The sequence below is a fragment of the Sinocyclocheilus anshuiensis genome, unplaced genomic scaffold, assembly GCF_001515605.1.
Source record: "Sinocyclocheilus anshuiensis isolate Anshui unplaced genomic scaffold, SAMN03320099.WGS_v1.1 scaffold1886, whole genome shotgun sequence".
NCBI lineage: Eukaryota > Metazoa > Chordata > Actinopteri > Cypriniformes > Cyprinidae > Sinocyclocheilus > Sinocyclocheilus anshuiensis.
This window is the reverse complement of record NW_015544234.1, coordinates 174,496-183,943: the sequence shown is the minus strand read 5'-3', so window position 1 is coordinate 183,943 and position 9,448 is coordinate 174,496. Positions and strand designations below refer to the sequence as shown.

The following is a 9,448-nucleotide window of genomic DNA, read 5'->3' as shown; positions in this document are numbered from 1 at the left end:
CAGGCTGTGAGTCAGAAGCGCCAGACTGTCCTTGCAAAGTTGGAACTGCCCCACTTTATAGAAACAGACACCGGCATTGTTGGCTACTCTCCCAGGAAACAGTCCTCATCCTCCATAAAATGCGCTGCACACATCTGAATGTTTGGATTGAACTGTTCCGGAACAGTGTTGTATATATAATTTAACCACTGATTTCTAGTTGTGTCCTCTTTTGGAAGGCCAAAAAAAGTAGTTTCGCTTTTGCAATGAAACGCACAGCATCTTCACGACATGGCGGCAGCAACAATAATACTGCAGCGAGAATCAAATTTACGCCTTCTTTCTTTGCGAAGGCCAAAAAAAGTAGTTTCGCTTTTGCAATGAAACGCACAGCGTCTTCACGACATGGCGGCAGCAACAATAATACTGCAGCGAGAATCAAATTTACGCCTTCTTTCTTTGCCAGAACATTTGGGCTGCGTTATGCAAACCTTCCCACATCGTGACATAGACATGTGGGGGCGTGTTAGAACGAGCCGTTTTAGGTAGGCGTGGTTGACTCTTAACTTTTATAATGAATATCTCTTTGGATTTGAGACTTTAGTCTTTGCAACTTTACAGATCTTCTTTATGCACCAAGAGCTTGTAACACTCCAAAGAGAAAGGAAAAATTTAAATCGCATCATATGACCCCTTTAAGTGTTTATGTAGTTAATAAAGTCTCTCTAAGTTAGCAGAGTGTACAGTGTCTGTAAAAAGTTTGGAAAACCCCAGTCTTTCACCATTTTTGAGAGACACCAACATGTTCTTATTGTTTATATGCAGATATATTATTGCAGATATGCAGATAATACTTGTACAGATATTGGTATAAAAATATATTAAACAGTTAAACTTTATTTTCTTTGAAAAATCCTCCCTTAGCAGCTATAACAGCTTTTCACACTCTTGGCATTCAGAAAGTTAGTTTCTCCAATCAGTCAGCTCAAATACTCCGCAAGTTTTAGCTTTGGCAAGAGACATGGTAAAGGTTTTCTTCACTAGTTGGATATTTCTTTTTGACCTTTGATTCAGTTCATCCCAGAGCAGTTCAATAGGATTTATTTCAGGTGACTGGGCAGGCCATTCTCATAACATTCATAGAGCACTTTTCTTGACACTCAAAGTGCTTCACATCAGTGTTAATTTAGTTGATGAATAATTTTCGTCAATTACATTTTTCCCCGCTGAAAACGAGACCGTAATGAATAAAAAACTTGTTTTAAATGACAAAAACTATGACGAAAATCTATTGACATTTTCGGCAATGAATAAAAACGAGGCGAAAATGTTAGGGAGGGACTATTTGGCGTTTACACTTGTCTTTTCAATGCGTATGTGGACAACATCTGGATACAGGTTGCATGTTAATGACAAGTGTAAACGCAGGACAGCTGATTTGGTGGTTGCCTAGCAACATAAAAAACGGAGCGCACTGCTCTTTTTTAAAAGTCACCAAAAAAAAAAAAGCAGTGCGGTGCGCCTCGCGTTTTCAGACCTAAAAAATGCGTTCGGTGTGATCAGGGCCCAATGTTGCTAAAGCTACCATTGTCTCTGCTTGTTTTCACTGATGCCATTTCCACGTGCTACCAGAATGATCGTAAATAGGAATGTGGTAACGTTAGTTAAAAATTGCATATGAAAGCAATGTAAAGTCGACCTCTTGAATTTGTCGAGCTCATAATGTGATAGCACGCGAAGGCACCATGAGACCAGCTATGTCGTTATTTTTATCGCGCCGTGCTTCCCGTCTGTGTAATTCATAAATGCGCATTTACTGCACAGTACAATCAGTGATAATTGTCCTGTTTTGCCAGAGCATGAGCTCTTGAAGCTCTTCTGAAAAGGGAGGCGGGAGAACAAGCTAATTTGCATTTAAAGGGACAAACACAAAAACTGTGCGTTTTGGCTCATACCCTAAAAGTGGCAATTTCAACAAGCTATAAAAAATTATCTGTGGGGTATTTTGAGCTAAAACTTCACATACACACTCTGGGGACATCAGAGACTTATTTTACATCTTGTAAAAAGGGGCATAATAGGTCACCTTTAATATAAAGGCATGTTGTGTGACACAGCAGTTAAATCTGTGTCTGTACTGCATGTTAAATCCTTAATATCAAACCTATATAATGAGTTTGGAAATTTTTGAGAATAAATGCGTTGCACTGTAACTAAATCAATCCCAGGACGTGTTTGTGTTCACACAGAAGTCACTCTGGCAATTTTCCGGGACCAACGTGCAATGTGAAAGGGGTTCTAGACTAAAAATAAAATAAATCAGACTAAAATATGACTAAAACTAAATGGCATTTTAGTTCAAAGACTATGACTAAATCAAAATTTGCTGTCAAAATTATCACTGCTTCACATACAGTCGTGGTCAGAATTATTGGCACCCTTGGTAAATGTGATCAAAGAAGGCTGTGAAAATAAATCTGCATTGTTAATCATTTTGATCTTTTAATTAAAAAAAATTCACAGATATCTAACCTTTCATTGAACTAAAACAATTGAAAATGAGGGAAAATCTCATTATGAAATAAATGTTTTTTTTCTCAAATACACGTTGGACACAATTATTGGTACCCATAGAAATGAGAAATAATTATAATAAATAAAATATCTGTAAAGTATATTCCCATTCATATTTACAATTTTGAACATACCAGGGTGATTATGAACATGAAACTATCCAGCTATGGCTTCCTGTTTCACAGGAATATTAATAGGAGGGAAAACAAAGGCCAAATTCCCTTAATCATCCATCACAATGAGAAAAACCAAAGAATATATTTCTGATGTGCAGCAAAAGATAATTGAGCTTCACAAATTAGAAAGTGACTTTAAGAAAAGAGCTAGTTGAGTGGCTAAAGACTCTCCAAGGACCACAGCTGGAGAATTGCAGAAAATAGTTGAGTCTCGGGGTCAGAAAACCTTTAAAAAAAAAAATCAAACAGCACCTACACCACATGATGTTTGGGGGGGCTTCAAGAAAAAAAAAATCAGGATCATATTTACCAAGGGTGCCAATAATTCTGACCACGACTGTATGTAGGGAGCACCATTTGAAAACCTGCTGTATCCCCTTTCATCACCGAACTGTTGCTAATTGTTTCTTTTTGTAATATTGAACAAAATGAAGTCTGGTTGCACTTGTATGTTTGGTGAATCCTTGCATGTGAGAATTGTGTAAATCCTTTCATTTAAAGGCAAAATGCTTTTATTGTGTAATAAGTAGAGATAACTTATTGATTTTGAAAAGTGAAGGCAGTCATTCACACTTAACATTACGTAAAATAAAGTGTTTGTTAGATATTTTTGCATAATTAAGTGATAGAAATGTATGGTTTTCATTGTTTTTATTTCAGAAGTAGATTTGGGGGTTTAATATTACACAAAATAACTATTTTGTTCAGACTACTTCTGTACTATTTTTCTGTAGAGCTGGACATTTTAATAAAGATCAGATGAGTTCAGCTTTGAGAATGAAAACTAACCTGTTTGTTCCTCAGTATCTTCATGTTTGACTCTGAATGCTTCTTCAATCTTCATGTCTTCACTCTCAACTTTAATAAACGCCATCTTTATAACAGTGTCACGATCTCGGATGCTTCACCAGGAGTTGTTCAGTGTTTGGACACTTTGTCCTGTTTAAGATGAGAATAATTAACAGAAAGAAATCCAAAGTAAATCTCCCTAGTTCAGTAGTCAGCACACTTGTGAGGGAGTCAGTCAGAGTGAGAGTTAATGGACTTAAAGGGATAGTTCACCCAAAAATTTAAATTCTGTCATCATTTACTCACCCTCAAGTAGTTTCAAACCTGTATGAATGTCTTTGTTCTGCAGAACACAAAGGAAGATATTCTGAAGAATGTGGGAAACAGAGCAGTTCTGGGGCACCATTGACTTCCATAGTATTTTTTTCTCCTACTATGGAAGTCAATGGTGCCCCAAAAAAGCCTGGTTACAAACTTTCTTCAAAATATCTCCCTTTCTGTTCGGCAGAACAAAAAAATTTATACGGGTTTGGAACTACTTGAGGGTGAGTAAATGATGACAGAATTTTCATTTTTGGGTGAACTATCCCTTTAAATCACCTGATGAGAAAAAAAAAACAACCAAATAAAAGGACACAAAATACAGGGTTCATATTTGTAATACGATTATATCTGGTACTGATTTGTAGATTGTATTACTGTGTGTTTGTTGTTTTGAGCAGCTGGTGTCGGCAGCGTCTTCGAATCACTGAATCATTTTGTGAATCAATTGATTTAATTGACTCGGAGATTCAAAAAGCTCCGTTTCTCCATCACTGCTTGATGATAAACTGATTCAGATACAGACAGCGAAATCAACCTGTTTGTTCCTCAGTATCTTCATGTTTGACTCTGAATGCTTCTTCAATCTTCATGTCTTCACTCTCAACTTTAATAAACGCCATCTTTATAACAGTGTCACGATCTCGGATGCTTCACCAGGAGTTGTTCAGTGTTTGGACACTTTGTCCTGTTTAAGATGAGAATAATTAACAGAAAGAAATCCAAAGTAAATCTCCCTAGTTCAGTAGTCAGCACACTTGTGAGGGAGTCAGAGTGAGAGTTAATGGACTTAAAGGGATAGTTCACCCAAAAATTTAAATTCTGTCATCATTTACTCACCCTCAAGTAGTTTCAAACCTGTATGAATGTCTTTGTTCTGCAGAACACAAAGGAAGATATTCTGAAGAATGTGGGAAACAGAGCAGTTCTGGGGCACCATTGACTTCCATAGTATTTTTTTCTCCTACTATGGAAGTCAATGGTGCCCCAAAAAAGCCTGGTTACAAACTTTCTTCAAAATATCTCCCTTTCTGTTCGGCAGAACAAAGAAATTTATACGGGTTTGGAACTACTTGAGGGTGAGTAAATGATGACAGAATTTTCATTTTTGGGTGAACTATCCCTTTAAATCACCTGATGAGAAAAAAAAAACAACCAAATAAAAGGACACAAAATACAGGGTTCATATTTGTAATACGATTATATCTGGTACTGATTTGTAGATTGTATTACTGTGTGTTTGTTGTTTTGAGCAGCTGGTGTCGGCAGCGTCTTCGAATCACTGAATCATTTTGTGAATCAATTGATTTAATTGACTCGGAGATTCAAAAAGCTCCGTTTCTCCATCACTGCTTGATGATAAACTGATTCAGATACAGACAGCGAAATGAGACGCACCGTTTCTGTTACTCATGCGCTTACAAGCACAAAATACCCTGCATAAATAAAGCATTATAGTGTTACATTCTGTTATAATTAATTTAAAAGGCTTATATACAACTCCCTGAAGTAGTTGTATTGATTTAAACACTTTAAATGATTAAAATCACACACCTTTCTTCAGCCGAATCACAGACGCAGGGGCGCGGCGCAGCCTTATGACGTCACATCACCAGAGCAAAATAAAAGTCTTGTTCGCGAAATCAATTGCAGAGCTTAGCTTAGTATCTTGATCTCCAAATTACAGGACTGGAAAGAACTTGTAAATAAAGTGTTTGTTAGATATTTTTGCGTAATTAAGTGACAGAAATGTATGGTTTTCATTGTTTTTATTTCAGAAGTAGATTTGGGGGTTTAATATTACACAAAATAACTATTTTGTTCAGACTACTTCTGTACTATTTTTCTGTAGAGCTGGACATTTTAATAAGGATCAGATGAGTGAGTTCAGCTTTGAGAATGAAAACCAACCTGTTTGTTCCTCAGTATCTTCATGTTTGACTCTGAATGCTTCTTCAATCTTCATGTCTTCACTCTCAACTTTAATAAACGCCATCTTTATAACAGTGTCACGATCTCGGATGCTTCACCAGGAGTTGTTCAGTGTTTGGACACTTTGTCCTGTTTAAGATGAGAATAATTAACAGAAAGAAATCCAAAGTAAATCTCCCTAGTTCAGTAGTCAGCACACTTGTGAGGGAGTCAGAGTGAGAGTTAATGGACTTAAAGGGATAGTTCACCCAAAAATGAAAATTCTGTCATCATTTACTCACCCTCAAGTAGTTTCAAACCTGTATGAATGTCTTTGTTCTGCAGAACACAAAGGAAGATATTCTGAAGAATGTGGGAAACAGAGCAGTTCTGGGGCACCATTGACTTCCATAGTATTTTTTTCTCCTACTATGGAAGTCAATGGTGCCTCAAAACAGCATGGTTACAAACTTTCTTCAAAATATCTCCCTTTCTGTTCGGCAGAACAAAAAAATTTATACGGGTTTGGAACTACTTGAGGGTGAGTAAATGATGACAGAATTTTCATTTTTGGGTGAACTATCCCTTTAAATCACCTGATGAGAAAAAAAAAACAACCAAATAAAAGGACACAAAATACAGGGTTCATATTTGTAATACGATTATATCTGGTACTGATTTGTAGATTGTATTACTGTGTGTTTGTTGTTTTGAGCAGCTGGTGTCGGCAGCGTCTTCGAATCACTGAATCATTTTGTGAATCAATTGATTTAATTGACTCGGAGATTCAAAAAGCTCCGTTTCTCCATCACTGCTTGATGATAAACTGATTCAGATACAGACAGCGAAATGAGACGCACCGTTTCTGTTACTCATGCGCTTACAAGCACAAAATACCCTGCATAAATAAAGCATTATAGTGTTACATTCTGTTATAATTAATTTAAAAGGCTTATATACAACTCCCTGAAGTAGTTGTATTGATTTAAACACTTTAAATGATTAAAATCACACACCTTTCTTCAGCCGAATCACAGACGCAGGGGCGCGGCGCAGCCTTATGACGTCACATCACCAGAGCAAAATAAAAGTCTTGTTCGCGAAATCAATTGCAGAGCTTAGCTTAGTATCTTGATCTCCAAATTCGGGTTTGGAACTACTTGAGGGTGAGTAAATGATGACAGAATTTTCATTTTTGGGTGAACTATCCCTTTAAATCACCTGATGAGAAAAAAAAAACAACCAAATAAAAGGACACAAAATACAGGGTTCATATTTGTAATACGATTATATCTGGTACTGATTTGTAGATTGTATTACTGTGTGTTTGTTGTTTTGAGCAGCTGGTGTCGGCAGCGTCTTCGAATCACTGAATCATTTTGTGAATCAATTGATTTAATTGACTCGGAGATTCAAAAAGCTCCGTTTCTCCATCACTGCTTGATGATAAACTGATTCAGATACAGACAGCGAAATGAGACGCACCGTTTCTGTTACTCATGCGCTTTACAAGCACAAAATACCCTTCATAAATAAAGCATTATAGTGTTACATTCTGTTATAATTCATTTAAAAGGCTTATATACAACTCCCTGAAGTAGTTGTATTGATTTAAACACTTTAAATGATTAAAATCACACACCTTTCTTCAGCCGAATCACAGACGCAGGGGCGCGGCGCAGCCTTATGACGTCACATCACCAGAGCAAAATAAAAGTCTTGTTCGCGAAATCAATTGCAGAGCTTAGCTTAGTATCTTGATCTCCAAATTACAGGACTGGAAAGAACTTGTGAATATTTCAAACTCAGAGATTTTGTGGAACAAAATTCAATTTGTGGCTGCAGAGAGATTTGACCATTTAATTTATTAACTGAAACTGAATCCTTATGACAATGTATTCATCTTATTCCATCTCAGTTTCTCCACAGAACATAAAGGCAATTAATCAAATTGCAGCTTTACTTGGTTAAAGTGAATTTCATTAAAGGACTGTGACTGTAAAGGATCACACTGATGGTGGATTTTGACTGTCTGAATGGTCAAACCTTTAGTTAAAATTATTTCTTCTAAATGTTAACAGATTATCTATTATAAATTCTACATCAAGTAAAAAAAAAAAAAAAAAGTACCACAATAAATAAGTCTACAATAAAACGTGATAAATTCTTCTGGAAAAAGTGGTCAGTAGTTTAAAAAGATTTTATGTTTGTGCTGTTGCAAGATTATGTTTTCTCCTCCTTTCATCAGTCTTTTTAGTTTATGTGCCTTTTTAGATAATCGACTTTATCCATAGCATTTTAAAGTGGCAATTTCCATCAGCCCATCAGCTTCGCGATAGGAATGGCTCGCGCAAATCGGAGCACACTTTTCAGGCGCTCTGGTGAACACGCGCCACGCACAATTAAAAGAACTGCAGTTTATTGTGCTGATAACTGCTCTGTTCAGTTTGTAGAACTTAAACAGTACTGCTGCAGTAAACCATCCACTAGCTGACGCAAAGCTTGCACCCAACAATGCTCCTGAAGCACGAGGTGAAAACGGGGTTTTCCATAATACCTGGGAAAAAGTGAAATATACGGTGCAATACACAACATGAGCAACAGGCACCAAAACAGCACATCATTTCATCACAGGTTCAATCATGGTTAGTAGAAAACTGTTAGATATTTCAGAAAGCCATCCCTTTTACAAATCAGACATACATTATTTTTTCGTCCGTCCCTTTTTGTAATTCTAAGTTCTAAGTGGTTCCCCTACATCTGGAATTAATAAGCACTTTATCACATTAACAGGCCAGTTTAAATACACCCAATGCAATGTAATTGTATTGATCACTGAAGCACATATTAGGAGGTTGTTGGAGACCGATTTAGATCAGACTGGAGAAGCATTCAAATGCAGGGTGTATCCAGACACAAAATGGATAAACATTAATGCCAAAATGGGGCCCAGTGTGAGATTGAGGATCCATTATATTGTGCAAAGTTATTAGATAAAGAATCATAAATGTAAAGATAAATAAACATCAAAGCCTGGTGTCAGAATCAGAATCAGAAAGAGCTTTATTGCCAAGTATGTTTGCACAGACAAGGAATTTGTTATAGTGTCACAAGCTTCCAGTACACGGAGACAACAACAACACACAGATAATAAAAATAAGATGTGAATAAAATACACATGCATAAATATAAACCACAAAAAAATAATAAATTGTATGAACAGGTTGTGCTATAGATAAAATAGTAATAGAATAAAGTTGTAGGGATGTACTAGGATTTAGGGTGATAAGTATAAGGTTATTGCACATACTTTAATTGCAAAATGGGAGAACATTAACTGTTCATGAGGTAGATTGCCTGGGAAAAAAGAAACTGTTCTTGTGCCTGGCTGTCCTGGTATTTGCGGCTCTGAAGCGCCGGCCAGATGGCAAAAGTTCTAAAAGGAGATGGCTTGGATGTGATAGATCCAGAGTGATTTTCTGAGCCCTTTTCCTCACTCTGGATGTATACAGTTCTTGGAGGGTAGACAGGGGGGCACCAATAATCCTTTCAGCAGTCCGAACCATTCTCTGTAGTCTTCTGATGTCTGATTTTGTAGCTGAACCAAACCAGACAGTTATTGAAGTGCACAGAACAGACTCGATGACGGCTGAGTAGAACTGCTTCAGCAGCTCCTGTGGCAGGTTGAATTTCCTCAG

General features: G+C 36.9%; 1 protein-coding gene across 1 annotated transcript in view; it reads right to left on the bottom strand.

The window, feature by feature from the left end:
• The window catches only part of LOC107697551 (gastrula zinc finger protein XlCGF57.1-like), a 24,618-nt gene extending 18,845 nt beyond the window's left edge, over positions 1 to 5,773 (bottom strand). Inside the window, exon 1 of the mRNA XM_016498347.1 lies at positions 5,751 to 5,773. The gene's annotated coding sequence lies outside the window, so the exon portion shown is untranslated. The remainder of the gene's footprint in view (positions 1 to 5,750) is intronic.
• Between the last annotated feature and the right edge of the window lie 3,675 nt (positions 5,774 to 9,448).